The sequence below is a fragment of the Macaca nemestrina genome, chromosome 5, assembly GCF_043159975.1.
Source record: "Macaca nemestrina isolate mMacNem1 chromosome 5, mMacNem.hap1, whole genome shotgun sequence".
In the NCBI taxonomy this organism is placed as follows: Eukaryota; Metazoa; Chordata; class Mammalia; order Primates; family Cercopithecidae; genus Macaca; species Macaca nemestrina.
In genome coordinates this window covers 152,228,294-152,244,379 of record NC_092129.1, presented here as the reverse complement: position 1 = coordinate 152,244,379, position 16,086 = coordinate 152,228,294, and the positions used below count along the sequence as shown (strand labels likewise).

The 16,086-nt window shown below is 50.6% G+C and overlaps 1 long non-coding RNA gene across 1 annotated transcript; it reads right to left on the bottom strand.

The window, feature by feature from the left end:
• Positions 1 to 1,815: 1,815 nt before the first annotated feature.
• On the bottom strand, positions 1,816 to 7,329 carry LOC139363452 (uncharacterized). Its single transcript, XR_011623864.1, has 3 exons — positions 3,797 to 7,329; positions 3,205 to 3,318; positions 1,816 to 2,114 (listed from the first exon to the last, which is right to left on the bottom strand). It is a non-coding gene; the product is annotated as an uncharacterized lncRNA (long non-coding RNA).
• Positions 7,330 to 16,086: the final 8,757 nt, after the last annotated feature.

Sequence of the window (16,086 nt, the reverse complement as noted above, 5' to 3'; positions counted from 1 at the left end):
AAAACCAAGGGGTAGGGAGAAAAAAATATCTGACTTCAGGTTCAAAGAAGCCTGGGAGGGACTGGGGGAAGGGGGCAGGACAATGGCCTTGGCTGGACAATCCCGGTCCCCAAAGGGGGCAGCTCTAACCCTAAACAAGTGCTCAACCCTTGAATGGGCCTGGATGGCTCCCCTGGGGACTACTTCCTGCTCCCCAACCCCCAGTCCCAATCCCCTCACACAGAATCCCCTTCAGAGACGCTAAAAGGAGCTCCAGCAACCCCCCTCTACAATCCCCTCAAAGACGGAGCCTCAGACGGGCACCAAGGGCCCCCCACAGGGACCTAGGTATCTAGTTCCTCCTTCCTCTGGGGGACTCAGGCATCCAGCTTCATTGTGCATCCCTCCCCCAGCCCCCAGATTGAGGGATGTGCTTTGTTTAGTGGGGCTGGCTGGCAGAAAGATGGAGAGGAGGTGGAGAGTGATTTGTGGAGGGGTGCAGGAAGGCTGCCCTAAGCTCCCCCTCAGGGTCTGTTTTTCTGGGCCTGGCCTGAGTATCCTGAGGCTCATGCTGCTGGCCTAGTGCTTGATTCTGTTTGCAAGAGAATAGCCAACGGAATGCCTGTCTGTGAGAGATGATGTTTGTCTGTCTGCTCCCAAAACTTGATCGCAGTGGAGGGCCTGGGGTAAGTCTGGGGGCTCCAGAGGGGGCTCTGGACCAGGGATCCCCGCAGCTTCGAAGGCCAGAAGGCCAGGTCTGGACTGGGCACGCTGCCCTCTGTCGATTTAAGTAAGGCTTCTCATTGCAGGCTCCAGGCTCAGCCCTGCCTGGGCTTGTCTGCTGGGGTCATTGGCTCTGCCTTCTGAGGGGTTGGGTGTCCTGTGGCCAGCTGTCTTAATCTTGGTAGCATCCGTGAGTCTTTTAAGCCTTTTCCCCCACTCTGTCATGTTGCCTTTGTTCATGTGCCCATCTCCTGTCTGTGTAGACTTTCTGAGCCTAATTGTATGCGTGCGTTTCAATACCTGCCACAGATCTGCCTGAAGGTCTACAAGGCAGTGGGGTTGGAGCTGTGTTCACTTCTCAGCCTTTAACTGCCCAAAAGGCAGGTAGATTACGGGGCCTGGTGGGGGTGGGAGGAACAAGCTTTGGAACAGGAGGAGGCCCCTCCCCAGCCATCTCAGTCCCCAGGACAGAACCATCACGGCACCTTTGTCATGCATCTCTCTGCTGTCTGCCAAGAAGACGGCCTCCCAGAGGAGGGGGAGGGGCAGGCCTGGGATTTGGCTGGAATCTCCACACCAGTGTTTCTCAGCTTGCCATCCTACAGGTTCCCCAAAAGCGCTCTCCCCAAGCCAGTCCAGAGAGTCCCTGCTGCCCATTTTCCTAGTGGTTCCTAAAACACCTTCCACAATTTCCCCACTCAACACCGCCCTCTTGTTTTTAGATTACAATTTGTACTGTGGGCGGTGTATTTCTGGCTTGGGCAAGAGGCCCATTCCCGAGAGGGATGCAGACAAGGGGTGGGTGCCTGGGTCCCTGGCTGCCTTGTGGCTGGATATGAGCCAGGTCAGGGGTCAGCCTCCTGCATGCCTAGAGTTCTAGCCGGGCCCGTCCTGGGGTGCTCAGGGTTGATGGGAGGTTGAGGCATGCTTTCCTTCCGTCTCACCGTCCTGTTATGCCTGAAGGGTAGGTGGCTTCACTTCAGCCAAGGTTAGCTCTCCCAGGCCCGGACCAGTGCTGGGGACCACCGTTGGGCCTGGAGGAGACTGGAAACCAGGCTGAGTCATCAGTACTGGTCCCATGATTCCCTGGGTCTTAGAAAGTCACCATAAAAAGATACTTCACATACACCTTTATTATGACAGTACAATGTCAAGACTCTTCACAGAGCACTGCCAGGGGACCCAGGTGAGGCCCACCTCTCCCCACCAGGTGTGGCGGCTGGCATGGCTGGATGGGGAGAGGTGAGATGAGCAGCCTTGCTGCTGTCAGCCCAGTCTTCCCTTCCCCTCACTGGAAGATGGGGTGCTGTTTGGTTGAAAAAACAGCTGAAAAAACTCAGTTGGGACCAATAGAGACTTGCTCTCGACCAGGTCTAGGAAACCACTTATTTTGACTTCTTAGGCCTGTCAATCTGAAGGCAAAAGAAAGGGAAGAAATGGAGGGCTGAGGGTTCAGGCTTGGCCCACCGTGGGAGATGATCTCTCTTAATAGTAATTTAGACAGATTCCTTTGCTCAGTGTGGACCAAGTCCCCTCTTCTCAACGATGGAACCTCTGATCTCCACCATGAGACCTGCAAACTGAGGTCACCTTATCCCAAATCCAGACACTCTTACCTCAAATAGAGGAGTCAACTCTAGTTGTAGCCTATAGGGAGTCAGAGGTGAGAGCAAGAGGAGTGGGGAGGGTTGGTTAGGAACAAACTAGGAGGTGCGGACCAGGTTCTAAGTCCTGGCTCTGACTCCCTGGCTAATGGCACCTCCCCCTCCTGTGCCTCAGTTTCCTCACCTAGTAAAGAGGATTTGGACTAAATGAACTCTAAATTTCCTTCCAACTCAGACATAAAATTGCTGCCCCACTCTCATATGCCCTCCCATCTACCCACCCCACTTACTTCACATGGGAATGTAGACTTCTCTCAGCATACCTGTGAAGAGAAATGGGGGTAGGAAAGCTGGAAGTGGTGTTCAATGAGAAGTTGGCACAGGCCTCCCTGTACCCCGCCACCTACCTCCAAGCAGCCTTCCTGGGGAATCTGGCAGGTTTTCCCCTGAAGTTTGATCAAGAGATATAGGAGGAAGCCAGGAGCAGTGGCTCATGCCTATAATCCCAGCACTTTGGGAGGCTGAGGTGGGCGGATCACTTCAGGTCAGCAGTTCGAGACCAGCCTAGCCAACATGGTGAAACCCTGTCTCTACTAAAAATACAAGAAAAAATGGTGGTTTTTGTTTGTTTGTTTGTTTGTTTTGCATGTGGTGGTGCATGACTGTAATCCCGGCTACTCAGGAGGCTGAGATACAAGAATCACTTTAACCTGGGCAGCAGAGGTTATAGTGAGCTGAGATCGAGCCACTGCACTCAGCAACTGCACTGCCTGGGCAATAGGATGAGACTCTATCTCAAAAAAAAAAAGAAAAAGTAAAAAAGAGAGAGAGATAGGAGGAGTTTGAGAGCCCAGTTTTGATTTGGTTTTCATTGCTTGGGTGTTTATAAGAAACATACCTGGGCACGGTGGCTCATGCCTGTAATCCCAGCACTTTGGGAGGCCGAGGCGGGCGGATCACAAGGTCAGGAGTTCGAGACCAGGCTGGCCAACATGCTGAAACCCCGTCTCTACTAAAAATACAAAAATTAGCCAGGTGTGATGGTGGGCACCTGTAATCCCAGCTACTTGGAAGGTTGAGGCAGAAGAATTGCTTGAACCGGGAGGCGGAGGTTGCAGTGAGCCGAAATCGCATCATTGCACTCCAGCCTGGGCAACAACAGCGAAACTCCATCTCAAAAAAAAAAAAAAAAAAAAGAAGAAGAAAGAAACATACTTCAGGAGGTAAAACTTCTCATGGGTAAGATGGGGGAGGAAGGAGAGGGAGAGAGAGAGACAAAGACAGAGAGAGATGGAGAGAATGTATACGTATATTGGGAGAAGGCAACATAAGTCAGCTAGAGAGGAAACAGGACCCCTAACCCACTCCCCTCTCTTCATATTCCCTAGGCTGCTCTTCTTGAAATTTCTTTTCTCAAGCCCCAGCCTCCCAGAGAGACTGATGTCCAGTGATGTTTAAGGTTGCTTCCAGCTCTGATATTCTGAGCATACCTGCTGTCCTGCCCTTTCTCCACTTCTTCCGGAGGAAGGCATGTGCAGCTCCCGCAACAACCACTGCGGAAGCCAGAAGCCCACAGAAGATCCAGACTGGGGGGTGCTTCATGTGGGGAGGCTCTGAAAGGCAAGAGGGTATGTGGGTCTCTGTGAGACCAGCCGGGCTCCCTACCTTTGCTACATGCCTCCAAACCCCAGTTGCTCATCTGAGGTTACACAAAGACTCAGCATCAGCCCGGTGCGTCACCAGACAGGAGAACCTATGCTCACGTCAAAGGGATCGCAGCGGACTGCTGACTCTGAGCAGTGCCATGCCCCAGGGGGTAAGTGGCTTAGGGTTCCAGGGACTCGGGGGCTGGGGCAGGCCATCCCTCAGCTAAGTTAGCGGGACACTGGAGGATAGAGGTCAAGGGCCTAGCATGTTGGGATGGCTCCTCTCCAGGGGCTTTGCAGAGAGTCCCATGCACCAAGGGGAGTAGTGGGACAGGGAAAAGTGGTGGCAAAGACCTCCTAGACAAACTGGCTGCCTCTGGTCTTATCAAGCTGCCACACATCCTCCACACCAGGACTTCAGGCACCATTCCACTGTGGTCCATGGTGACTGTAGGTGATGCCCCACCCTGAGAGCCCTTGGGTGCTCAGCCCTGGGTCAGAACTTGAACACCAAGTGGGAAAAGGGCTGACCAAGCACGGGAAAGGAAAGGCAAGCAGAGTGGCTAGGACGGTCAGCAACAGAGCTGTGTTCATTGAGGACATGGGTATTGGAGTTTTGAGGGCTGGCTGAGGGGCCTGCACTCCATCCCTCCCACAGTGCCCTCAGCTCCTCCACCTTCCCCGCACTGACCAGTCCACAACTATCAACTACCTACGGTGGGCCGAGGTCCCACCCCAGCTTTCAGGTATTTCCAGAGAGGGTAGATGCAGCTCTAGGTCAGGAAGGATTGTTTCCTTCCCTTCTCCCCTTCTGCAGCTCTGCTTGGTTCTGGCTGGCCTTTGCTGGAGTTGAAAGACTCAAGTGTGCTAAGAAGAAAGTCCTGGCCGTCATAGTTGTAGTGCCAGTGTCCCCAGCTGCTCTGGTTCCTCAACAACTCACAGGCCACTGTGGTCTGGAGGGTGTGTGACTCTGAAAAGTCAAAACCCCAGAACTCCAAAGTTACAAGAGGGCAAAACGGTGGCTCTCTCCACCTCCACTCCTACCTCCTCCCAAAATGCCTGAAATTCCCTTCTCTGATAAACCCTCACTCATTCCCCAAGACATAGCTTCTCTGTCATCCACATCCCCACTGAAGTCACGCTGCATCCACCCTCCCTCCCCTGCAGCAAGCGGCTGCACCTGTAGTCCCAGCTACTCGGGAGGCTGAGGCAGGAGAATGGCGTGAACCCGGGAGGCGGAGCTTGCAGTGAGCCGAGATCCGGCCACTGCACTCCAGCCTGGGCAACAGAGCGAGATTCCGTCTCAAAAAAAAAAAAAAGAAAAGAAAAATCCAAAACAATTATCCAGGTGCGGTGGCCGGTGCCTGTAATCTCAAGTACTTGGGAGGCTAAGGCATGAGAATGGCTTTAACCCAGGAGAAGGAAGTTGCAGTGAGCCGAGATGGCACCACTGCACTCCAGCCTGGGCAACAGAGCAAGACTCCGTTTCCAAAAAAAAAAAAAGACCGGTACGGTGGCTCACGCCTGTAATCCCAGCACTTTGGCAGGCCGAGGCGGGCGGATCATGAGCTCAAGAGATCAAAGGCATCCTGGCCAACATGGTAAAACCCCATCTCTACCAAATATACAAATATTAGCTGGGGGTAGTGGTGCATGTCTGTAATCCTAGCTACTTGGGAGGCTGAGGCAGGGGAATCACTTGAACCTAGGAGGCAGAGGTTGCAGTGAGCCGAGATTGCCCCACTGCACTCCAGCCTGGTGACAGAGCCAGACTCCGTCTCTTGAGCTGGGTATGGTAGAACGTCCCTGCAGTTCCAGCTACTCAAGAGGCTGAGGTGGGAAGATCACTTGATCCCAGGAGTTCCAGGCTGCAGTGAGCCATGATTGTGCCTCTGCATTCCAGCATGGGCAACATAGCAAGCAAGACCCCATCTTTTGTTTTGTTCTGTTTTTGAAATGGAATTTCACTCTGTCTCCCAGGCTAGAGTCACAGCAACCTCTGCCTGCCAGGTTCAAGCGATTCTCCTGCCTCAGCCTCCCAAATAGCTGAGATTACAGGCACACACCACCACGCCCAGCTAATGTTTGTATTTTATTTATTTATTTTTTTTTTTGAGACGGAGTTTCAGTCTTGTCACCCAGGTTGGAGTGCAATGGCGCAATCTCAGCTCACTACCACCTCGCCTCCCGGGCTCAAATGATCCTCCCACCTCAGCCTCCAGAGTAACGGGGACTACAGGTGTGCACTACCACGCCTGGCTAATTTTTTTGTATTTTCTGTATTGACAGGTTTTCGTCATGTTCCCCAGGCTGGTCTCCAACTCCTGCACTCAAGCAATCCTCGGCCCAGCTCGGCCTCCCAAAGTCCTAGGATTATGGGCATAAGGACCTCCTACAGCCAAGTTTAATTTTCAAGTGTGAGACATGGGACAATTACCACAGATAACCAGTTTCAGAGGAAGCCCTACCTACCCGCTAAGCCTGACTTTATCGTGCAAGCTCCATCGCCCCAGACCTCCCTGGGCTCCAAAAAGCGCTCCCAAGGGGCCTCATAAAGGCCACAGTTTGGGGAAGGTTATGGCTCAGGGGAAGGGGAGAGGTGCTACATAATTAAGTCCCCCTACGACTCAGCACCCGCGTAAGGCATCGTCAGGCCTCCAGTGGTGGTGGTGGCACCCGGCCTCAGTCTCCCCGGAGGGCTGGACTCTCGCTGCCAGGCTGCAGGGGTCAGACGTTATCGGGGAAGGGGACACTTAGCAGGTATGGAGGGCGGAGCAGAGTCCCGCACTCACTGGCTTGACTTCCGGAACGAACCATCACCAGCAAGGACAGCAGTAGGACGAGGGGGGGTGCAAGAGGGCGGGCGGCCGGGGTTGGTGCTTCTAGCTCAGGTCCAGGTCCCCGGCCACCAGTCCCGTGGATGTCACAGGCGGTGCTCCCAGCCAGCGTAGTCCGGCCCAGCTCCCAGCTGAACATACCGGGAGGCTCCCATTGGACCGGAGCTGCTATGGAGGCGGGACTTTACCTTTTTCTTGACTCCCATTGGGTTAAATCCAGTCCGACCAAGCGTCTCTCCCCAGCAGTGGGAGGGGTGATTGGGTTCACCCATACTTAAGAATTTGGGGTTTGAGATCCCACTCGGTGGCTCACGCCTGTAATCCCAGCACTTTATGGGGGCCGAAGCGGGCGGATCACCTGAGGTCAGGAGTAGGAGACCTGCCTGGCCAACAAGGAGAAACCCCGGCGCGCACCTGTAATCCCAGCTACTCGGGAGGTTGAAGCAGGAGAATCTCTTGAACCCGGGAGGCGGAGCTTGCAGAGAGCAGATATAGCTAGAGCCACTGCACTCCAGCCTGGCGACAGAGTGAGACTCCGTCTCAAAAAAAAAAAAAAAAAAAGGCCGGGCGCGGTGGCTCAAGCCGGTAATCCCAGCACTTTGGGAGGCCGAGACGGGCGGATCACGAGGTCAGGAGATCGAGACCATCCTGGCTAAGACGGTGAAACCCCGTCTCTACTAAAAAGTACAAAAAACTAGCCGGGCGAGGTGGCGAGCGCCTGTAGTCCCAGCTACTCGGGAGGCTGAGCCAGGAGAATGGCGTAAACCCGGGAGGCGGAGCTTGCAGTGAGCAGAGATCCGGCCACCGCACCCCAACCTGGGTGACAGAGCGAGACTCCGTCTCAAAAAAAAAAAAAAAAAAAAAAAAAAAAGGAGAATTTGAGGTTTAAGTTGTCTCTCCTTGGTCGCTGTGGAGTCAAGTGTTTTTATGTTCAGACATCTTCCTGCCCATTTTTAAAATTTATTTATTTATTTATTTATTTTTATTTTTATTTTATTTTATTTATTTTATTTTATTTCTCTCTGTCGCCCAGGCTGGAATGCAGTGGTGCGATCTCAGGTCACTGCAACCTCCGCCCCCTGGGTTCAAGCGATTCTCCTGCCTCAGCCTCCCAAGTAACTGGTATTACAGGTGGTGCCATCACGTCCAGCTAATGTTTTTTGTTGTTGTTGTTTTGTTTTTTTTGAGACGGAGTCTCCCTTTGTCGCCCAGGCTGGAGTGCAGTGGCACGATCTCGGCTCACTGCAAGCTCCGCCTCCTGGGTTCACACCATTCTCCTGCCTCAGCCTCCGAGTAGCTGGGACTACAGGCACGCACCACCATGCCCGGCTAATTTTTGTATTTTTAGTAGAGACGGGGTTTCACCGTGTTAGCCAGGATGGTCTCGATCTCCTGACCTCGTGATCCGTCCTCCTCGGCCTGCCAAAGTGCTGGGATTACAGGCGTGAGCCACTGCGCCCGGCAGTAATTTACTTCTATAACAGACCTGCTCACGTAAAAGCTTTTTGGCCAGGGGCAGTGGATCACACCTGTAATCCCAGCACTTTGGGAGGCCGAGGTGGGCGGATCACCTGAGGTCAGGAATTAGAGACCAGCCTGGCCAACATGGTGAAACCCCAACTCTACTAAAATACAAATATTAGCCGGGCATGGTGGCAGGCATCTGTAGTCCCAGCTACTTGGGAGGCTGAGGCAAGGGAATGACTTGAACCTGGGAGGGGGAGGTTGCAGTGAGCCGAGATTGCGCCACTGCACTCCATCCTGGGTGGCAGAGCAAGACAATGTCTAAAAAAAAAAAAGCAAAAAGTTTTAAAAAGAAAATAGTGGAAAGGTAGAGACTCTAGAAGAGGGAGAAGGCCTAAGGCAATTTCTTCTTCCTCTCTTCCCCACCATTCTTTCAGCCACTGTGGGGAGAGGGAGAGTATGGGGTGCAGGGTAGATGAGAGTAGACAATTGTGATTATTTGAGGAGGGTTTTTGGGTTAGGGAGTGAGCTTCTTACTGATGTTATTTATTTATTTATTTTTTATTTATTTATTTTTTTGAGACGGAGTCTCGCTCTGTCGCCCAGGCTGGAGTACAGTGGCCGGATCTCGGCTCACTGCAAGCTCCGCCTCCCAGGTTCACGCCATTCTCCTGCCTCAGCCTCCCGAGTAGCTGGGACTACAGGCGCCCGCCACCTCGCCCGGCTAATTTTTTTGTATTTTTTAGTAGAGACGGGGTTTCACTGTGCTAGCCAGGATGGTCTCGATCTCCTGACCTTGTGATCCGCCCGTCTCGGCCTCCCAAAGTGCTGGGATTACAGGCGTGAGCCACCGCGCCCAGCCTGATGTTATTTATTAATTTTTTTTTTTGAGACAGAGTCTCACTGTGTCGCCTAGGCTGGAGTGAGATCTCGGCTCACTGCAACCTCTGCCTCCCGAGTTCAAGTGATTCTCCTGCCTCAGCCTCACAAGTAGCTGGGACTGCAGGCAGGCACCACCATGCCTGGCTAATTTTTTGTATTTTTAGTAGAGATGGGGATTTCACCATGTTGGCGCGGCTGATCTCAAACTTCTTTTTTCTTATTTTTTTTGTTTGAGACGGAGTCTCACTCTGTCGCCCAGGCTGGAGTGCAGTGGTGTGATACCAGCTCACTGCAAGCTCCGCCTCCTGGGTTCATGCCATTCTCCTGCCTCAGCCTCCTGAGTAGCTGGGACTACAGGCGCCCACCACAACGCCCGGCTAATTTTTTTTTTTTTGTATTTTTAGTAGAGACGGGGTTTCACCGTGTTAGCCAGGATGGTTTCAATCTCCTGACCTCGTGATCCACCCGCCTTGGCCTTCCAAAGTGCTGGGATTACAGGCATGAGCCACTGCTCCCAGCCTGCTGATCTCAAATTTCAGACCTCAGGTGATCCCCCCACCTCGGCCTCCCAGAGTGCTGGGATTATAGGTGTGAGCCCCTCGCCTGGCCAAAAAACTTTTATATTAAGTTCAGGGGTACATGAGCAGATTTGTTATAGAGGTAAATTGCCTGTCACGGGGGTTTAGTGTACAGATTTGTTAATCACCTTGTAATTCTTTCCACCATTTATTTACCTTTCTCCACAGCAGCCTATTCACTTAACAATAAACTGAGTGCCCATTATGTGCCAAGAACTGGAGATAAGGATATGAGTAAGGAATCTTACTTATCTCCAGTTTTCATAGCATATACTCATTCTGTTTCTCTTTCCCTCGCCCTAGTTTGAGTGCCCAGCAGGTGTTTCAAGTCACTGATTATGTATCCACTCTGCGAAAGTTGTTTGTGCAGCCTGCTTACCTACCCTCCTTTGGAACTTTGGTATTCTTTTTTTTTTTTTTTTTTTTTTTTGAGAGGGAGTCTTGCTCTGTCGCCCAGGCTACAGTTCAGTGGTGTGATCTCGGCTCACTGCAACCTCCGCCTCCCACGATTCTTCTGCCTCAGCCTCCCGAGCATCTGGGATTACAGGCGCCTGCCACCATGCCTGGCTAATTTTTATATTTTCAGCAGAAATGCGGTTTCACCATCTTGGCCAGGCTGGTCTCGAACTCCTGACCTCATGATCCACCCACTTTGGCCTCCCAAAGTGTTGGAATTACAAGCGTGAGCCACCATGCCAGGCCATGAACTTCATTATTCTATAGATAGTATTTGATAGATTGAAAGGGAGTAGATTAGGGGTCCAGAGAGTGTCCCGAAGCTTAAAAGAAAAATGATTTTGCTGGGTGTGGTGGCAGGCACCAGGTGTGGTGGTGCGTGCCTGTAGTCCCAGCTACTGGGGAGGCTGAGACGGGAGAATCCTTTGAGCAGTGAGCTATGATCGTGCCACTGCATTTCAGTCTGGGCAAGAGAGCGAGGCCCTGTCTCCATCAAAAAAAAAAGAAACAAGATACATAAACTGAGAAATCCGTTGTGTTCTAATTTACTTAACCAGCCCCTTATTAACGAATTTGAATGTTTGCTTGTTTCATTTTTGCCTTTACAATGTTGTGACAGATGTCTTCATACATTATCTTGCCTCTAATTGTTGCTCTCTCTCTCTTTTTTTTTTCCTGAGACAGAATCTCACTCTGTTGCCCAGGCTTGACTTGGCTGACTGCACCCTTCACCTCCTGAGTTCAAGTGATTCTCCTGCCTCAGCTTCTTGTGTAGGTGCGATTACAGGGGTGCGCCACCATGCCCTGCTAATTTTTTTTTTTTTTTTTGAGACAGAGTTTTGCTCTGTCGCTCAGGCTAGACTGCAGTGGTGTGATTTCGGCTCACTGCAACCTCCACCTCTAAGGTTCAAGTGATTCTCCTGCCTCAGCCTCCCCAGGAGCTGGGACTACAGGCACATGCTACTACGCCTGGCTAATTTTTTATATTTTTAGTAGAGATGGAGTTTTACTGTGTTAGCCAGGATGGTCTCGATCTCCTGACCTCGTAGTCCACCTGCCTCGGCCTCCCAAAATACTGGGAGTACAGGCGTGAGTCACCACACCCGGCCAATTTTTTGTATTTTTAGTAAAGATGAGGTTGCACCATGTTGGCCAGGCTGGTCTTGAACTCCTGACCTCAGGTGATCCTCCCACCTTGGCCTCCTAAAGTGCTGAGATTACAGGTGTGAGCCACTACGCCTGGCCCAATTATCTTACTTATTATTATTATTATTTTTGGGATGGAGTTTTGCTCTTGTTGCCCAGGCTGAAGTGCAATGGTGCAATCTTGGCTCACTGCAACCTCCGCCTCCCTGGTTCAAGTGATTCTCCTGCCTCAGCCTCCTGAGTAGCTGGGATTACAAGCCCCCACCACCACCCTTGGCTAATTTTGTGTTTTTGTAGAGACAGGGTTTCTCCATGTGGGCCAGGCTGGTCTCAAACTCCTGACCTCAGGTAATCTGCCCGTCTCGGTCTCCCAAAGTGCTGGGATTACAGGTGTGAGCAACCGCGCCCGGCTACTTTTTATGATTAATATTAAAATATTTTTATTTAATTATTTATTTTCTTTATTATTGTAATTTTTACTTTAAGTCCCAGGATACATGTGCAGAATGTGCAGGTTTGTTACATAGGTATACATGTGCCATGGTGATTTGCTGCACCTATCAACCTGCCATCTAGGTTTTAAGCCCCTCGTGCATTAGGTATTTGTCCTAATGCTCTCCCTCCCTTTTTCCCCGACCCTATTTTATTTTTTTGAGACAGAGTCTCTCTCTATTGCCCAGGCTGGAGCGCAGTGGTGCAATCTCAGCTCACTGTAACTTCTACCTCCCAGGGTCAAGCGATTTTCCTGTCTCAGCCTCCCAAGTAGCTGGGACTACAGGTACACACCACCACACCCGACTGATTTTTGTGTTTTTTTGCAGAGACAGGGTTTTGCCAGGCTGGTCTCAAATACCTGACCTCAAGTGATCCGCCCACTTTGGCCTCCCAAAGTGCTGGGATTACAGGCGGGAGACACCGTGCCCAGCAAAAATATTTTTATTTTAAAATGTATTAAATTTATTAAAATTTTATTTTTAAATTGCATCATTTACATATAGTGAAATGATCAGATCTTTAGCAAATCCATCAATGAATTTTGACAAATACAGCCATGTCACCCACACCTCTATCAAGATATAGAAAGTTCTCTTTGCCATATTTGATTCTGCCCTACCCCGAGTAGCCATGGATCTGATGACTATCACTATAGAGCAGTTTTTCCTATTTTTTTTTTTTTGAGATGGAGTCTCACTCTGTCACCCACGCTGGAGTGCAATCGTGCAATCTCAGTTCACTGCAACCTCCGCCTCCCGGGTTCAAGTGATTCTCCTGCCTCAGCCTCCCGAGTAGCTGGATTACAGCCTTCTGCCACCACGCCCACTAATGTTTTGTATTTTTAGTAGAGACAGGGTTTTGCCAAGTTGTCCAGGCTAGTCTCGAACTTCTTACCTCACGTGATCCGCCTGTCTCGGCCTCCCAAAATGCTGGAATTACAGGCATAAACCACCGAGCCTGACCAAATGTCTAAATTTGTTTGTTTGTTTGTTTATCAAGACGGAGTCTTGCTCTTGTCGCCCAGGCTGGAGTGCAATGGCAAGATCTTAGCTCACTGCAACCTCTGCCTCCCAGGGTCAAGCGATTCTCCTCCCTCAGCTTCTGGAGTAGCTGGGATTATAGGTGCCTGCCACCATGCCTGGCTAATTTTTGTATTCGTTGGCCAGGCTGGTCTCGAACTCCTGACCTTGTAATCCACATGCCTCGGCCTCCCAAAGTGCTGGGATTACAGGCCTAAGCCACCACACCTGACCAAGACAGAGACTTTTAACCTTTTGAACCTTTGAATTTTGAACCAAGTGAAAACATAAAATAAAAGATAATTCCAAGGAGAAAAAAACAAAACAAAACAAAACTCATAGTGAAAACTTAAGGAAAAAAACTCACCCTCATAGAATTCTCTTACCTTCATTAAGAGAAAATAAAAATTGTCTAAAAATTATATCAATCTTTTTTTTTTTTTTTTTTGAGATGCAGTCTTGCTCTGTTGCCCAGGTTGGAGTGCAGTGGTGCGATCTCAGCTCACCTGCAACCTCTGCCTTAAGGGCTTAAGCGATTATCCTGCCTCAGCTTCCTGAGTAGCTGGGACTACAGTTGCGTGCCACGATGCCCAGCTAATTTTTGTATTTCTAGTAGATATGGGGTTGCACCATGTTGACCAGGCTGGTCTTGAACTGACCTCAAGTGATCCACCTTGGCCCACCCTGGACCTCCCAAATTTCTAGCATTACAGGCGTGAGCCACTGCTCCCAGCCAAAGCCCAACCTTTACAAGGGATTCTTTTTTTTTTTTTTTTTTTTTTTCCAGATGGAGTTTTGCTCTTGTTGCCCGGGCTGGAGTGCAATGATGCAATCTCTGCTTACTGCAACCTCCGCCTCCCAGGTTCAAGCGATTCTTCTGCCTCAGCCTCCCCAGTAGCTGAGATTGTTGGCGCATGCCACCACACCCAGCTAATTTTTAGTAGAGATGGGGTTTCACCATGTTGGCCAGGCTGGTCTCAAACTCCTGACCTCAGATGATCCACCCTCCTCGGCCTCCCAAAGTGCTGTGATTGCAGGTGTCAGCCACCACGCTTGGCCTTTACACGGGATTCTAATGGTCTAATGCGACAGTTGTGGCTTTAGTGAGCTCAGGATGCCCTCTGGTGTCCATGTGGGCTCAAGGATGTGATATTTTGAAAAACACTTGTAAATTCGGGGGGACACGTAATTGAAGCCATTTGCCAACTTTTCAAGATTCTCATTCGTTTTTGTTTTGTTTTGTTTTGTTTTTGGAGACAGAGTCTCGCTCTGTTGCCCTGGCTGGAGTGCAGTGGTGTGATCTTGACTCACCTCCGCCTCCCTGGTTCAAGCAATTCTCTGCCTCAGCCTCTAGAGTAGCTGGGACTACAGGTGCATGCCACCATGCCCGACCAGTTTTTGTATTTTTTGTAGAGGCGGGGTTTTACCATGTTGGCTAAGGTAGTCTGGAACTCCTGGCCTCAAGTGATTCATCAGCCTTCGTCTCCCAAAGTGCTGGGATTACAGGCATGAGCCACCACGCCCGGCCTTTTTATTTTATTTTATTTTATTTGAAACAGAGTGTCACTCTTTTGCCCAGGCTGGAGTGTTGGTGGCCTGATTTCTGCTCACTGTAACCTCCACCTCCCTGGCTCAAGTGATCCTCCCACCTCAGCCTCCCAAGTGGCTGGGATTACAGGCGTGAGCCACCAAAGATTCTCATTCTTAGCCCATTCTGTTATCCCTGTGAGTTTGCTAATAGTTGTCATACTAGGTCACCTTGTATTTGGATCAGAAGGTACACAAGGAGATCCGAGGGTCTCCTCTGCCTCATAGTGCTCTCCCAGTCCTCTTCTGATATTAGAGATCAAACCAGGTTGCCTTAGGTCAGTGATTCTCAAAATGTAGTTCTGGGACAAACAGCACTGGCATCACCTGGAAACCTGTCAGAAATGCAGTTCTCAGCCAGGCGCAGTGGCTCATGCCTGTAAATCCCAGCACTTTGGGAGGCCGAGGTGGGTGTATCACCTGAGGTCAGGAATTTGAGACCAGCCTGGCCAACATGGTGAAACACTGTCTCTACTAAAAATACAAAAAGTTAGCTGGGCGTGGTTGCAAGCACCTGTAATCCCAGCTACTTGGGAGGCTGAGGCAGAAGCATCGCTTGAACCCAGGAGGTGGAGGTTGCAGTGAGCCGAGATTGAGTTATTGCACTCCAGCCTGGGGGACAACAGCGAGACTTAATCTCAAAAACAAAAACAAAAACAAACAAACAAAGAAATGCAATTCTCTGGCCTTGCCCACACATACTATATCAGAAACTGCAGTTTGACCTCCCCCTACCCCTGGAGAATTCTGCTTTTCAAATCAGGCCTTTCTCTTTTTCTGTGTCTCTGTCTTAAGTCTCAATATTGAGTAGCTGTGATTTTGGAATAGTCAGATGTGGGACACCCTTTCTTGCCAGGAAGCACCGGCTCCTCAGTCAGCTGAGTCTGATTCTTGGCCTGGCCCGGGGAAAGAAATTCACATCCTGGATTCTCAGCAATGCTCTCTTGTCCCAGCTGCCTGTTGGGCTCCTACTTATATCTCAAAACATAGCTTGAACATTGTCTCTCTTGTGAACGTTCTGTGACTCTTAGGTCACAGATGATGGTCTACTTGTGAGTTTGCAAAGTATGTGTACACGTCCTGCCAACCATCAGTGTTACAGTTTCCTTACTGATCTCTGCCTGAGCAAGACTGGGACAACCCTGAGCGCAAGGGGGGTTTGGTTCCTCTCACCTCAGCCCCAGCTCCTTCAACACAATGCCTGGCACACAGTAGGCATTTGATAAATATTTACTCAATGAAGGAACTGCCTGCAATGGCCTGGTGGACAGGAAAGTAGAATGCAAGCAGTCCAAAAGTGGCTGGAAAAAGATTTTCTAAATCCTGGTGCTGGGCACAGGGCCCCCTGAAGTTTGCTTTTGGAACCTTCCTATCTGTCTTGTTCTCCTCTCACCAGGCACATCCCTGCCCTCCAGAGCCCACCTAGTCACACACTACCTTTCAGGACTACCATCCACATCGGCCAGATGCAAACCCACAATGACTTCCTGCCGTGGCTCCCAGTGCTCAGCTGCAACTCTGAGGCCCATTTCAGTGGGAGTCAGGAGCTTATCCAATGGAGGTGTCACTAGGAGTGACAATGGCTGGCTTTAAGGTTAGGGAAGTAGTGTTTACATTTCAAAAGAGAAGACTGCTCCACAAGGAATGTACAGTTTTGATATGTGCAGGGC